This window comes from Podarcis filfolensis (assembly GCF_964270895.1).
Source record: "Podarcis filfolensis genome assembly, chromosome: 6".
NCBI lineage: Eukaryota > Metazoa > Chordata > Lepidosauria > Squamata > Lacertidae > Podarcis > Podarcis filfolensis.
The window spans coordinates 90086177-90101713 of record NC_139609.1 but is presented as its reverse complement, the minus strand read 5'-3'; the positions used below and the strand labels follow the sequence as shown (position 1 = coordinate 90101713).

At 43.8% G+C, this 15537-nt stretch overlaps 1 long non-coding RNA gene across 1 annotated transcript in view; it reads right to left on the bottom strand.

Annotated features, from left to right (window-relative positions):
* Nucleotides 1-1105: 1105 nt before the first annotated feature.
* Nucleotides 1106-15537, bottom strand: part of LOC310764894 — a 101495-nt gene continuing 87063 nt past the window's right edge. Inside the window, exons 2-3 of the long non-coding RNA XR_014549330.1 lie at nt 5674-5767; nt 1106-1369 (exon numbers count right to left, since the gene is read on the bottom strand). This is a non-coding gene — a long non-coding RNA (uncharacterized lncRNA). The remainder of the gene's footprint in view (nt 1370-5673; nt 5768-15537) is intronic.

Sequence of the window (15537 nt, the reverse complement as noted above, 5' to 3'; positions counted from 1 at the left end):
GATGTAAGGGGTAAGGCTTTTAGGGAGCAAGTTGAATGGTCCCATTATCTTGACCATTTCCACAATGTTTTTTCCCCCTTAGAAATCTATGCATAGATTTGATAGAAGCCTGTGATGGTTGATGCTCAGGCACCATCTTGAATCTGGATCCATAAGGTGGGCAGACTTTCAGGTTTGTGCAATCTACTTCATTTTTTGCTAGAATCCCAAGATCCACCAACCAGGGCCAGGTGCAAAGACATAGAACTAAAGTGTCTGAGCCCAACACTTTGTTCTGAATACCAGAACTGGACTCCTAACCCTTCCATGCAAAAATCCAACAGTATAATTTGGAGCAGAGGAGTCATTTTGCTACTGCCCTTTTCAATTTTTTGGGAAACATTAATCCATGGATAAGCAAACTAAGGCCCGGGGGCAGAATCTGCCTTCTCAATCTGGCCCATGGATGGTCCAGGAATCAGTATGTTTTTACATGAGTAGAATGTGTCCATTTATTTTAAATGCATCTCTGGGTTATTTGTGGAGCCTGCCTGGTGTTTTTACATGAGTAGAGTGTGTGCTTTGGTTTAAAATGCATCTCTGGGTTATTTGTGGGGCATAGGAATTGGTTCTTTTTCTCTCTCCAAAATATAGACCATCCCACCACAAGGATGGTGGACCGGCCTCCTGCTGAAAAAGTTTGCTGACCCCTGCATTAATCACTCAAATATCTACCAGTGGATCCCAGTCTCACCAGCACTGTTCTAGGAAACTTAATTAAAATGGTACAAAGCACCAGATAACTTGTTGCAGTAACTCTGCCACACCTTCCCTTCCAGAGGATCCCTGAAATTACCCCGCATATCTTTAAGGGGAGAAAAACATGGTTGACTTGACCCAGCCTTCTGATTAGAACCAGGACAATGCTATGGAGATTCAGAATCACACCTGGAGTGTCCATTATCCAGTGAAGCAACTCTAAGAAGTTGCTAAAGAAGCTGGAGTTCTTTTAAGTAGGGTAAGGTCAAAATATAATCCACAAGTTTTTTTATGATTTATTCCCAGACATGTCATTCCAGAAGTTCATTTGGAACATCTGCCAATTGTAGTGACCAGCAGTGCCCAAATCTATTTACCATTTTTTTTTTTTGACCTTGTTCATTGTTTCCTCTGTCTGAAGCTTATTTGGCACTTCCTCTCCTCAGTGACATCTTCTTCTTTCTCTTTCCCAGAGAGAAATTCACCCCCATCAGGAATCACATAGCGAACAGGACAGCACCACAGTGCTAAATGGTCAATCAGATTTGATTGTGCAATGACTTCAGTGAGGGTGAATCAAGGCGATGGAGAGTGAGAGCATTTTCAACAAACAAATGTTTGTTCAGGAGTGCTGAAAAACCATTTAGAAAAGGAGGTTTTGGTTTTCTTGTCCTGCTGAGAATCTTCACAAAAAACAATCAGCTGGTTTGGGTCAGCCCAGATGAACACAATTTGTAACTAGGGGTCTGTGAATCTGTCATTTACAGTTTCTCATTAAATTCTCCCCATTTCTACAATGTGTGATTTTTTTTAATAATAAAAAATCCACATGCAAATTCAGAGTTTACTACAAATTCCTTGCAACATACAACTTTTGCATGCAATTTTACCGAATATACATTTTTTTGGCAGAGCAAATTTCCTTAATATAATACATCTGTTGTAGTTATTTTCACTAATACATACATTTTTATGCACACTTTGCCCCGGTATATACAGTTTTGTAAAAATTATTTGGCTGGAGGACCACACTGCCACATTCCAAAACATGTGAATTTTGAGAGATTCTGTGCTTTGGTCCCTGGAGTCTTTAGGATAGTGTGCATTAGCTAGGCTCTCCTTTAAATATAATGGTTGCCTTCTGTTTCAACTTTTTAATTCCTGCTGAAAACTTTCCTATTCCTTCAGGCTTTTGCAGACAATTAAGAATATACCTTTCCATAATCGTCAGTTGATTTTCATGGTTCTTACATGGTTTCTCTTGTATGGTTTTACATATAATTGTTGTAAACATGCCAATATTTTCATGATATATATATTAGTATAAAATAAAATAAAATAAAAGTTAACTAAATGCTTTTCCTCCCCCATCATGATTTGTGACTATCAGTCCCTCAATGCCAAGCAGTTCACAGCTGTGAGAAACTGAGTTTTATAGCCAAATACACATACTTCATCCTACTGGACTGGAGAATAAAGTCTACCCTTCTTATTTAATGATTGCATGGGAGAATAGCTGGGACTTATTCCTATATATGGGACGCGGGTGGTGCTGTGGGTTAAACCACAGAGCCTAGGACTTGTTGATCAGAAGGTCAGCGGTTCGAATCCCCACGACAGGGTGAGCTCCTGTTGCTCGGTCCCTGCTCCTGCCCACCTAGCAGTTTGAAAGCACGTCAAAGTGCAAGTAGATAAATAGGTACTGCTCCGGCGGGAAGGTAAACGGCGTTTCCGTGCGCTGCTCTGGTTCACCAGAAGCGGCTTACTCATGCTGGCCACATGAACCGGAAGCTGTACGCCGGCTTCCTCAGCCAATAAAGCACGATGAGCGCCGCAACCCCAGAGTCGGTCATGACTGGACCTAATGGTCAGGGGTCCCTTTACCTTATATTCCTATATATACACACAGTATATTAAATCTGGAAATGTGGAAAATACACCCCTCTTAGACTACTGCCTTGCTGTTGCAATGCCATCTTCTCCTCCACATTCACAAATGCATTTCTTTCCCTTTCCCGGCCTTGCATGTAAGATCAGCTGGTTCGATGGCTCTCCGATCCCAGCTCCATGCTTTCTGCTGCATTTCCTCCCTTCTGAGTGGAAAGATTGAGAAAGAAGCCTGCAGATGCTGATTGATGTTGGTTCAGAGGCTTATATATTATTATGAGAACACTGACAAGTCGTTTGACTGGGGGAACATGAATTAGTCAGATTTGTCATCCTCACTATGGACTGTGACAAGAAACCAATGCACTGAAGTGGCCTCCACGAGGAAATGCCTTAAACGCAGAAATTGCCTTCATACATTTTATTGGCAGCCTGCTGCAGTCATTGGCTCCCTCTCTCCCCCCCCCCCCCATTTCTTGTACCTCTGAAAAAAGAACAGCTTCTCATCCTTATATAACTATTTGCAAGAGTAAAGAGACGATTCAGAGATCCTCCTGCACTTTAAGGGCAATCAATTCCTTTCCCAAGGGAACTCTGGGAATTGTAGTTCTGCGAAGGGAACAGGGGAAGGTCTCCTAACAGCTCTCAGCACCCTTAACAAACTTCAGTTCCCAGGACTCCTTGGGAGAAGCCATGGCTTTTTGAAAGTGGTGTGATACTGCTTCAGGGGACAGTGCAGATGGGGTCCCGACCATGCAAAAGCCAGGTGTGTCTAAGAGCCTCACTACACACCCACCCAACTTTCTCCAGTCAGGCAAGTAAGCAGCATTACCACCGCTCAAGGACACCTTCCACCCAGGAAAATGTGTTTGAGATGCGTGTTGAGAAGAATCAGTGATGGAGGTGGTGTGGAGAGAGGGTCAGATGTCCTGGGGAAGGGTGCAGCTAGGAGAGAGTCCCAAGGACCAGAGAGAGAGGTTTGGAGGGCTGTATTCTGTCCCTGAGAGCTGGACCATAAAGAAGGCTGATTGCCGAAGAATTGATGCTTTTGAATTATGGTGCTGGAGGAGACTCTTGAGAGTCCCGTGGACTGCAAGAAGATCAAACCTATCCATTCTGAAGGAAATCAGCCCTGAATGCTCACTGGAAGGACAGATCCTGAAGCTGAGGCTCCAATACTTTGGCCACCTCATGAGAAGAGAAGACTCCCTGGAAAAGACCCTGATGCTGGGCAAGATGGAGGGCACAAGGATAAGGGGACGTCAGAGGACGAGATGGTTGGACAGTGTTCTCGAAGCTACTAACATGAATTTGACCAAACTGCGGGAGGCAGTGGAAGACAGGAGTGCCTGGCGTGCTCTGGTCTATGGGGTCAAGAAGAGTCGGACATGACTAAACAACTAAACAACAACAACATTCTGTCCCTGGACCTGAGGTTCCCCATCTCTTGCTTTAGAATAAGATAAGAAGACACACATACACACAGAGAGATGTACACAGATTCCTCTCTGTAAGGAGCTTACAACCTAAATGTCATTTGAGGACGAAAACACAAGGAGAAGACAGGCAGACACACGAGGAACAGATAAAGGATATGTGGAAATGGGCCTAGGCTCAGCTTCAGAAAGTGAATAGGACAAACATGCCTTTCACTGAGGGTAAACGTTTCTGTCAAAACAGAAAACTGGCAAGGAGTTCAGAGGTTGAAGCAACAGTTCACAAGAACCTCCATTCCAGTGACTCCCTAGAGCCCGGGCAGCAAGGCAGCCTTGCAGTTAACCGAAATGAGAGGATGATTTTGTGACATCTCCAGACAATGCCAAGATCAGTGGTCTATGAATCACCTCCTAAGTACCGGCGGGAGGGAGAGAATAAGCAAGAGGGAGAGGGAGCAAGCTCTTTAAAAGACAGTGTGTCCTTTTAAAACAAGACAATGTTTTCAGAATTTTCAGCTGACATTACACTTTCTGTGATTTGATATATGGCGCTGCATCTCTCCAGCCATTACATCATGTTGAGTGAAATGCACGTACATTTGCCCTTGGGTCTACGCAGCTGCCTTGCAGGAACAAGTGGCTGCATTTGAATGCAGCCTCCTGGACTTCATGCATTGATGGGGGAAAGCAATGGCGTAATGCTAACGAAGCAGTGCGTCGTTAAGCGGTGGCTTCTGCAGGAGGCAGTAATGGCCACCAACACAGATGGCTTAAAAAGAGGATTGAACAAATTCATGGACGAAAAGGCAATCAGTGGCTACTAGCCACAGTAGGTATGGTCTGCCTCTGCAGTTGGAGGCATCAAAGCTTCTGAAAACCTCTTGCAAGATTGAATGTATTGCCCTCGGCTGTACTTGAGGGACGACTGCTACAGATTCCACATGAAAAATGCTTATGTCCCTGTGGAGATAGCAGTACCGAATCAGTGGCGCATACCCTTCTGGCTTGCACTCTGTATAAAGACTTGAGAAATGAGATTATCACCCCTCTCTTATTGTCCATTCTGGGTCGCCCAACCACTGCCACAGTGTCCTTTCTTCTGGCAGATCAAGAGGAGGAGATGACAGAAAAGGTTGCAAGGCTTTTAGCTGGGGCAATCAGAATAAGGTCCATTATTTGACTGCTGATTCAGGACCCTAAAGTGCATTTATATATAATCAACTTTTTATTTCTGTCCTTTGTATACTACATTGCTGTTTTGTTGCTATGGCCGATGGCTGACGAAAATAAAGATTCATTCATTCATTCATCTGAAAACCAGTTGCTGGAAGCCAAAGGAGGGCAGAGTGTTCTCATGTTTGGGTCCCACAGACATCTGATTGTTGCTAAGAGAACAGGATGCTGGACTAGGTGGACCACTGACCTGATCCATCATGCTCTTCTTATATTCTTAATGTGGAAAGTGGTGTTTCCTTATGTATAAGGGCTACCTTTGAAGGAGACTCAGGAACTACAGCTAATCCAGAAGGTCCAAGGTCCAATCCGGAAGGTCCAAGGAACTCATCCCTGAAACCCTGCAGAACTTCTGCCAGTCACCACAGGCAATACTGACCTCAGTAGAAGACAGCCTCTTGTGTTCCTGGTCTTGGAACTTGGTATATATTGCAGTGGAGTGCAAAAAACAAATAGTCTGGTAAGACTGCTGGCTGGAAAAAGAAACAAAGAAATATAGAGTTTACTACTCCTGGGAAACAAATCCATTCCGATTATTACCTTATATATGGTCATCATGGAGTCAGGAGGTTAACGAAAGATCGAACACGAACCAACTAGAAGAGGAGGGAGGCAGTAAAACTTGAGATAAAATAATCTACAGGTATCTACAACCTATCTTTCCCTTGCTGCCTAATCCCTTTTTAAAGCCATCTACAGTGGGAGCTATCATCTTCATCCAGTAGTAGCCCCTTCCCTTTTTGTGTCCTCCCTGCTGCATAGCATCTAGTCTGGCTCTCAGTCACCTGCATGAATAATACTTAGCATTTACAAGGTGCATTTCTGACATTCAAAGTGTTTCATGCAGAGTAAAGGTAAAGGGACCCCTGACCATTAGGTCCAGTCGTGATCGACTCTGGGGTTGCGGCGCTCATCTCACTTTATTGGTCGAGGGAGCCGGCATACAGCTTCCAGGTCATGTGGCCAGCATGACTAAGCTGCTTCTGGCGAACCAGAGCAGCGCACGGAAACGCCGTTTACCTTCCCGCCGGAGCGGTACCTATTTATCTACTTGCACTTTGACGTGCTTTCTGTCGGAATCTCAAGCCCTAATCAGTCAGAGGAATTGGCCACTCTCCAGGTGCCCGGCTTGAGTTCCTTGTTGATCTCCCCCGTCTCGGCTCCCGGCAAGACAAGGCCAGATCTCTATCGGCCGATCCTTCTCACGAACGTGAGAAGAACACAACCACTCCTCCCCTCTTCCCTGCCATCCCCAGGGAGGGGGAAGAGACAGACAGAAATGTCTTTACATGCCTTTATTTCTGTCTTTCCAGCAGTGCAGAGAAAACATGTCTGCACTCTCTTTACATCAACAGCAGAGAGAGAATAACTCCTCCCATGTACTTCCAGTACAGGGTCATGTGACACTCTGAGCTAACATCCGGTGCTCAGTGCACATAATAGACTGTCCCTTGTTCCCACGGTACAGTCCCAAAACATCAACATCCTGTTTGGCTTTCCAGCCATCTGGAGCACTCAGCAGCATTGCTCCTTTTTCGTAACACTTTCGAACTGCTAGGTTGCCAGGAGCAGGGACCAAGCAATGGGAGCTCACTCTGTCGTGGGGATTCGAACCGCTGACCTTCTGATCGGCAAGTCCTAGGCTCTGTGGTTTAACCCACAGCGCCACCCATGTCCCACAGTGCCACCTGCGTCCCTCATGCAGATAAGACAAATAAAAAAGAAAAGTATCCTGTTTGACTCCAGACAGGAAGTTGAGGTTGCAATATAACACACACACACACACACACAGAGAGAGAGAGAGAGAGAGAGAGAGAGAGAGAGAGAGTTTTCATCTGAGACAAATAAACAATTCAAACAAAAACAAAATGGTCATTACATATTATAATTCGACTTCCCTGCCCCTCTTTCTGCGGTTCCTTATATTTACTCTTTCCCCCCTGCATTTCCATATTTTTCCCATCTGTTTCATAAATGTTTTTTTTAAAAAAACTGCACGTTTTTACATTAATCCTGCTAATGTCTTGATTTTTTTACAATAAGTTTGTAAATATTCAGTAAATGATTTCCATTCCCTATTAAAGACTTTGTTGTCTTGAGTTCTAATAAGTTTCGCCATTTCTGCATAGTCCATTAATTTCTGTAATCAATCTTCTCTCGTCAGGACTTCTTCTTCCTTCCATCTTTGGGCAAATACCATTTTTTGAGGTCGTGGTTGCATACATAAATAAGTTTTTATATTGTTTAGATAACTTTGATCCCACAATTCCCCAAAGAAAAGCTTCTGGGTTTTTTTTGTATACAAATGTTTCCCAGTAATCTTTTGCCTTATTCCAAATCCAGCATTGGCCAATGTATTCTCAACACATCTAAGCGCCGGCATAAAAACTTGCAAGCATTATATATATATATTTGTCTCTGAGGTCTGCCCAGGAAAATTCTTCTTGGTGATGACAGAGGTATGAGGAGAAGCAAATAAAGGAAAGGAAGGTAAAGTAGATGAAGGCAAATTTTAGTGGTGAACCTCATATCATCCTAACTCCTTATTTTCTTCATAAAACCAATGGGATGAATGAACTCTGAGCCAAGGTCTGTGTTTCCAACCACAGCTAGGTTGCTAATAAAATAGCAGAGATGCAACCTTAAATATTATCTAGCACAAAAAATACGGTAGATGACCGAGGGCCAGTTTTCTAGCTACTAGAACTGTTATAGCCTGGATTCCCTCTGTGCTGATGGGGCAATACCATTGTCCTTTCCACATCTGTCCTTCTGAAAATGAGGCAATGGTAAAGCTGAGTCAAAAAGTTCTGCTGTATCTTTTGGGGGGGAAATTGAAGGTGGTGGCAGAGAACTGGGATGGGAAGTTTTCCTAAAACACCTCTTGGCTTCGCGTTTTCACTGCTACTACATGTTTCAATGTCTTACCAGAGGCACCTATGATGCTTCCAAGAATCTTGGTCTCTGGCACTACTATTTCCTTCCCTGGAGTCCCCTAAGTTAAGAACACTAGAAGGGCTCTGCTGGGTGAGGCCAAAAGCCCTTCTAGCAACCCAGCACGCTGTTATCTCCATGGTCAACCTGATGCCTATGGGACCTGAACACAACTTAAGATTCCCAGCGACTGGCATTCAGAGGCATTGCCTCCAACAGTGGCAGTGGAAAATAGCTCTCTCCAGAGAAGCTTTCCTGAATTTTGGGTCTCTGGGCATTATTGGACCATATGTCTCATTAGTTCTGTTGGCTTAGGACGATGGGTAGGGGGTGGGCTGAGCAGCTAATTTTGACCTTTTTTGGTATCATTGGTACCCAGTCATGGGCCCAACAGCTTATAGGAATCCAAGGTTGGAGAATGCTGCCCTACAGTGAGGGCAGGAGGCTTTACCCTCATTCTGATTGACTTTGTGATGATGCTACATTATCATGCAGCAACACCATCTATAGCTTTATCACGAAGTCAATCGAGAGTGAGGGCAACATTTCCTATCCTAATTTAAACCAGGGGATCTGTGAGTTGCCAGCCAGCCAGCCTCTAGGGAGCATGGCCAGTGGCGATAAGTCCTTGGCTCCCAAACTTTTCAAAATGCTCCACTGTGGTCTAAACCACTGAGCCTAGGGCAGGGGTCAGCAAACTTTTTCAGCAGGGGGCCGGTCCACTGTCCCTCAGACCTTGTGGGGGGCTGGACTATATTTTTTGAGGGGATGAACGAATTCCTATGTCCCACAAATAACCCAGAGATGCATTTTAAATAAAAGGACACATTCCACACATGTAAAAACATGCTGATTCCCAGACTGTCCAGGGGCCGGATTTAGAAGGCAATTGTGCCGGATCTGGCCCCTGGGCCTTAGTTTGCCTACCCATGGCCTAGGGCTTGCTGATCCGAAGGTTGGAGGTTCGAATCCCTGCAACGGGGTGAGCTCCTGTTGTTTGGTCCCAACTCCTGCCAACTTAGCAGTTCAAAAGCACGTCAAAGTGAAAGTAGATAAATAGGTACCACTCCAGCGGGAAGGTAAATGGTGTTTCCATGCACTGCTCTGGTTTCGACAGAAGCGGCTTAGTCATGCTGGCCACATGACTCGGAAAAACTGTCTGTGGACAAACATCAGCTTCCTCGGCCAGTAAAGCGAGATGAGCGCTGCAACCCCTAAGTCGTTTGTGACTGGACTTAACTGTCAGGGGTCCTTTACCTTTAGCATGGGAAGAAGTTTCATGTGTGGATTTCTTTTACCTGCTTTAGTGCTTATGCTATTATTCCAGGGGAGTGTGCAGGAGCTGCTCTGCAGCAAACTCCAGTCAAAACTTTGCAGGAATGAGAGATCGTCTTGTTTTCATTCTCTGCCAAATGTTGCAGATCTCAGGTGACTTATTTCAGAGCAGTCGATGGGGCTGTTCTAAAATAAGTGCTCTAAAGATTGCCTCCAAAGTCCTATAGGTCAATCCTTTGCATTTTCTAAGGCTTATAGGCAGACAGCTTGAGGAGAAAGAGATACAGGTGTCTTTCAAACATTTACCTTCAGCTGGGGTGGTTGAGACTGGCAAAGGCTGAAATCCTACCCACATTTACTTGAGAGTCTAAATCAATACATGTTTACATAGAAAGAAGTTTAACTGAATCTAATAGGATGTACTCAGTTTAAACTCAGTTGAACATATTTCTATGTAAACAAGCATCAGTTCAGACTGTAAGAGCATTTTTGTACATGAGACTCATGGAGCAATCATATGCATGTATATATCATTGAGTTCAATGGAGCTTACCGGTACTTCCTGATAAGAGTGCATGGGATTGCATCCTTAGACTGGAGACAGCTTGTAGAGTTGAAAAGGGTTGACTTGAGAGAGTCTCTGTTTCCTACGATATACAATATAAAAGGTAAAGGGACCCCTGACCATTAGGTCCAGTTGTGGCTGACTCTGGGGTTGCGGCGCTCATCTCGCTTTATTGGCTGAGGGAGCTGGCGTACAGCTTCCAGGTCATGTGGCCAGCATGACTAAGCCACTTTTGGAGAACCAGAGCAGTGCACAGAAACACCATTTACCTTTCTGCCAGAGCGGTACCTATTTATCTACTTGCACTGTGACGTGCTTTTGAACTGCTAGGTTGGCAGGAGCAGGGACCGAGCAACAGGAGCTCACCCTGTTGCAGGGATTCAAACCACGACCTTCTGATCAGCAAGTCCTAGGCTCTGTGGTTTAACCCACAGCGCCACCCGTGTCCCTCGATATACAATATACATACCTGTTTACCGTATTTGTCATGTTGCTTCCAGTTAAACAGGTTTTTCAGGCTTTGGAAACAATATAGAAACCTGAAACACCTGTTTTCTAGAGAGAAAACTTGAATGACTGTATACGACACCAGCAATGATTCTTCTTTCAAATTCCTTCAACTCTGAAGAAAATATTGTCAGTCTCCATCTTTAAATTGCCCCTGACGTTTCAGATGATGATATGTGAACAGTGGTTGTTCATGCAGAAAAGTGCAAATCTATAATGCAAATAAGCATTGCAGCTAGCATGTTCCATTCACATTGTACTGAATGAAGCAAGACATAAAGCTTTGAACCACATATGTGAGAAGACCTGGCAGCACTGCCAACAGATGTATTCTCAGACATTACATAGAACATAGCCCAAGTTGAAATTCATGTCTAGATTTATTTCTTGCATTTATATCCCACATTTTTCTCCAAGGAGCTCAAGATGGTATACATGGTTCTCCCCCTTCTCATTTAATCCCCACAACAGCTCTGTAGGGTAGGTTAGACTGGAAAGCAGTGACTGGTCCAAGATCACCCAGTGAGCTCCATGGCTGAGTGGGGATTGAACTCTGGTCTCCCAGGTCCCAGTCTGACACTCAAACCACAACACCACACTGGCTCCCAGTGGTGGATGGGAGAAAGGGGGAGAAAAAAGATGGGGAAGAAAAGGGGGGGTGAAATTAGATGGATTCATAAGTTACACAAAGGATCCAGGAGTTCCACACACTCTGAATGCTGTTCTGTTGGGTGGGTGGTGGGGAATCCCAAAGACATTTTGTTAATACAGTGGTACTTCGGGTTAAGTACTTAATTCGTTCTGGAGGTCCGTACTTAACCTGAAACTGTTCTTAACCTGAAGCACCACTTTAGCTAATGGGGCCTCCTGCTGCTGCTGCACCTCTGGAGCACGATTTCTGTTCTCATCCTGAAGCAAAGTTCTTAACCTGAAGCACTATTTCTGGGTTAGCGGAGTCTGTAACCTGAAGCGTATATAACCTTAAGCATATGTAACCCGAGGTACCACTGTACTTTTATTAGGCTCAAAAAGACACAAAGCCATGCACAAGTTTTCAATTTCCCCAGAACTTCTCATCAAGCTGGATGTTAAGCAAAATTTGGAATGGGGTGGGGAGAGAAAGCATGACATGTTTCTGTCTGTAATTGATAATAGTCTTGTGATAGAATTTAGAACTTAACTGTGATGGAATATAGGACATTACTGGATTGACCTCACTAGGTGCAACACATTATGGTCCCTGTCCTGGGTCCTGAAATGATGAAGCTTGGATTAGAAAATGGAAATTTAGGAAGCTGCCTTATACCTAGTCAGATCACTGGTCCATTTTGCCCAGCAATGCCAACACTGATTGGCAGTGGCTCTCCAGAGTCTCTGACAGGAGTCTTTCCCTGCTCTACCCAGACACACGGAGACACCAGGGATTAAATCTGGGACCTTCTGCATGCAAAGCAATGTGTTCTAACACATAGAGCCCTTGCCCTCCATTGGCTTTAAATATTAGCTTCCCAAAAGGAGGACTTATGATGCCAGCTATCTCCATGGACAAACCTTATCCAGCTACAAACCAGCACTTTATATAGCTCAATATGAAGGTTTTCTTAATAATGATGCTTATTAATATAAGAGAGACAGGGGTTCACATCTCCTCATATTGCTGCTGTTTTTACAACATACTGTTCACCAGTATTGTTTATATACTGTTAGTATCCCATGGACTGCAAGAAGATCAAACCTATCCATTCTTAAGAAAATCAGCCCTGAGTGCTCACTGGAAGGACAGATCGTGAACCTGAGGCTCCAATACTTTGGCCACCTCATGAGAAGAGAAGACTCCCTGGAAAAGACCCTGATGTTGGGAAAGATGGAGGGCACAAGGAGGAGGGGACGACAGAGGATGAGATGGTTGGATAGTGTTCTTGAAGCTACCAGCATGAGTTTGACCAAACTGCGGGAGGCAGTGGAAGACAGGAGTGCCTGGCGTGCTCTGGTCCATGGGGTCACGAAGAGTCGGACAAGACTAAATGACTAAACAACAACAGTATCTCTGGAGGGGTCACATTTGCTGGAGAAATTCAAAGCAATTCCCCCCCCAAGGAAGTCAAGATTTGCATCAATTAACAAACAGTTTCATTCCAAGGCACTGATTTGCTCCTTTTCCATATTTCCCCTGCATAGTCCAGCACATCATTAAACAACCCTCTTGCTTCTTGGTCCAGCTATGCCACTCTCTTTCCTCTCTCCTTGCTTTGGCCAAAATCTACGAAGCATGCTAATGTTTTTTTTTAACAATGCCTGGTACAGTCTCTTGAGAACAGGTATTGGTTTGCTCATGTCCTGCTTTCAGCACCTCCACCTTCAAATGGAAGCATCAAATCCAGATCCCAGATGGCCTTTAAAACAAATATTTGTACAGTGCAACACTTTTCTTCTCTCTGAGTCATTCAAAGAGACGTATAGTCACAGACAACATACGAGAAAGGTCAAATCTTCTCATGCTCTTCAGACAGAACTGATCAAGGGTGCTCTGAGCCCGGCTTCAGCTGGGGACGGCGGGATATAAATAATCTATTATTATTATTATTATTATTATTATTATTATTATTCCAGACTCTTGCTATTTTGGGGTGGGAGTCAGTCACATACTGGCTGATTATGGTTGCACAATCTTAATTGGTTGGGAGGTCCTCTGTAAAGAACCTATTTTCCCTGAAGGAAAGTGATGGGTAAATGAGCTGGAATGAGCTGTGGGATAACGTATCTTAGGAGACTGGTCCATTTGATAATCATATTTGATAATGCCTCAGAATGGGTGGAACCTAAACTGAACGCTAAAGCAAAGTAACACAATTGATACAAGCTTTCTGCATGGAAAAGGTAGGAGCTGGAAAACATAGGAGAAGGGCAGGCGACCATGACTGCTTCAGATATTAGAAGTGTATCTTATTGTGTATGCTTGACAGTGACACTCTGTATGTGAGTTGTAGTATTGTTGAGTATGTGTGGTTGACAGAGGTAATGTTTGAGGTAGTGAATTATAGGAGTGGCTGTGTGAAATGAGTGAGACCGGTTGGATGACAGTATGTTGTGGTGCTTGAAATTTTCTATCACACTGCTGATTATATTCATTTTATATTATGTGTATGAGCTGCCCTGGGAACCACCCTGAAACCTGCAGGAATAGGGCGGTATATAAACTCAATCAATAAATCAATTTATGTATATGGATTTTGGCTATGTGTTTTGTTATGTGAATAATTTGATGTGGGGTTTCTTTTGTTTTTGTTTTTTGGTACTTATTGTGTATGTGAGCCACTTCAAGATCTTTTAGTCTATAAATAGAATTTAAAATTTAAAAAGCAAAATTTTAAAAAAAATAACTTCTGGATATGCAAGTACAGATGTGTTGTGCGTGACTTCATACGGTTTTGCAGAAGAACCTAGCCCTGATATCTCAAATGAACAATTCACCCCATCCCTGCAATTATCGCTGGAATTATTGCTATGCCATATGAGAGTACATTGTGAAAGTCTGAAACCACTAAATGCACAGAGCACCTTCTACTGGAATTAATAGGGTTTTGTATCTCGTAAACAAGGTGCACTCCTTGAAGCCCACTTCTGCTCTTTTGTTTAAATAAATGGACTTGGCCGTCACGGCAGTGATTTAATGCTCTGGGAGACGCAGGATGTGAATGAGTGTTTGCGTGCAAGCTTTCCATTAAAAACAGCAATGTGCAAAACAAATAAAAGGCTTCCTTAATTAAACAGCAAAGTGTTTCCATAAAGTCTGTTGTTATGAAGGGCTGCATCAGCCTTCCCCAGCCTGGTGTCTTCTAGATGCCTTAGACTACAAGTCCCATCAGCCCCAGATAGCATGGCTGTGCTGGCTAGGGCTGATGGGAGTTGTAGTACAAAAAAAAATTCAAGAGCCCCAGGTTGGGGGAAAACTGGTCTGTAATGAAAATAGGCTTGATGCTGCATATGTTTAAGTACATTTTTAAACCTCATTGATTTCAGTGCAAAAGCGTTAGGTAAATGCTTATTTATCCGATCGAATTCACTGTGATGTAAGAACCATGAACCAATCTTGCTGACCGTGGTGCAGTTAGGTAATTCTGGACTCTGGATTTAATGGTCCTACTGTGGAAATAGGGAGAGCTCTTTGGTGGTAATGCATATTCAGAATATGGCAAGGCAGCTGTTTTTTCTTCATTTGAGGATCCTCCTGGTCATTCTATTTAGGGTGGTCCTGGAGCTCTTCTCCAAATACCTACCTCTATAGTACCAGTGATTGCTGATAGGATTAATGTAATAACCCTGCCTCAATGAATCATGTTGGAACAGAGAGGAACTCAGAATACATGAATGACGATCCAGTTGTTTTGTTTGCTTTGGGTAACCCCAAGAGATGCACAAGTTGTGGATCAAAGACAAGAATGATATATATTAATTTGTAGGGCTGAGCACAGCTTCCTCACTCTGGGGCCTGATGTGGGATTTTAGGATGGAGGCCTTGTACACTTGGGGAAGGGGGAGACAGCTGGCCTTTATCTCCTCCATCCATCTACATTGCCTGATTTCTCCTTTTGATAGGGTTTTTGGGTGTCGGATTTGCTGAGAAGACTGGATAACTTTCCCTGAAAGACAGTGAAAAGGAGCCCCCTGAATTTCTCCATGCTATTTTGGGTAGTGAAATTGGGTGGCGGCATTTCACTTAATATTCTTGACCAGGGAGAGGGAGGCAAAATACTTTAATCCTCCCCCCCCCTCAGAATCTCTCTTAATGTTGAATGAAACACTATTGTTAGTTTATAATGAGGGGAAAAGGCAGTCCCTGGCTAAGAAGGAAGAAATGAAAGGCAAAGAAGAAGCAGCAGCAGCAGCAGAAGAAGAAGAATAAGAAGAAGAAGAAGAGGAAGAAGAGTTTGGATTTGATATCCCACTTTATCACTACCCGAA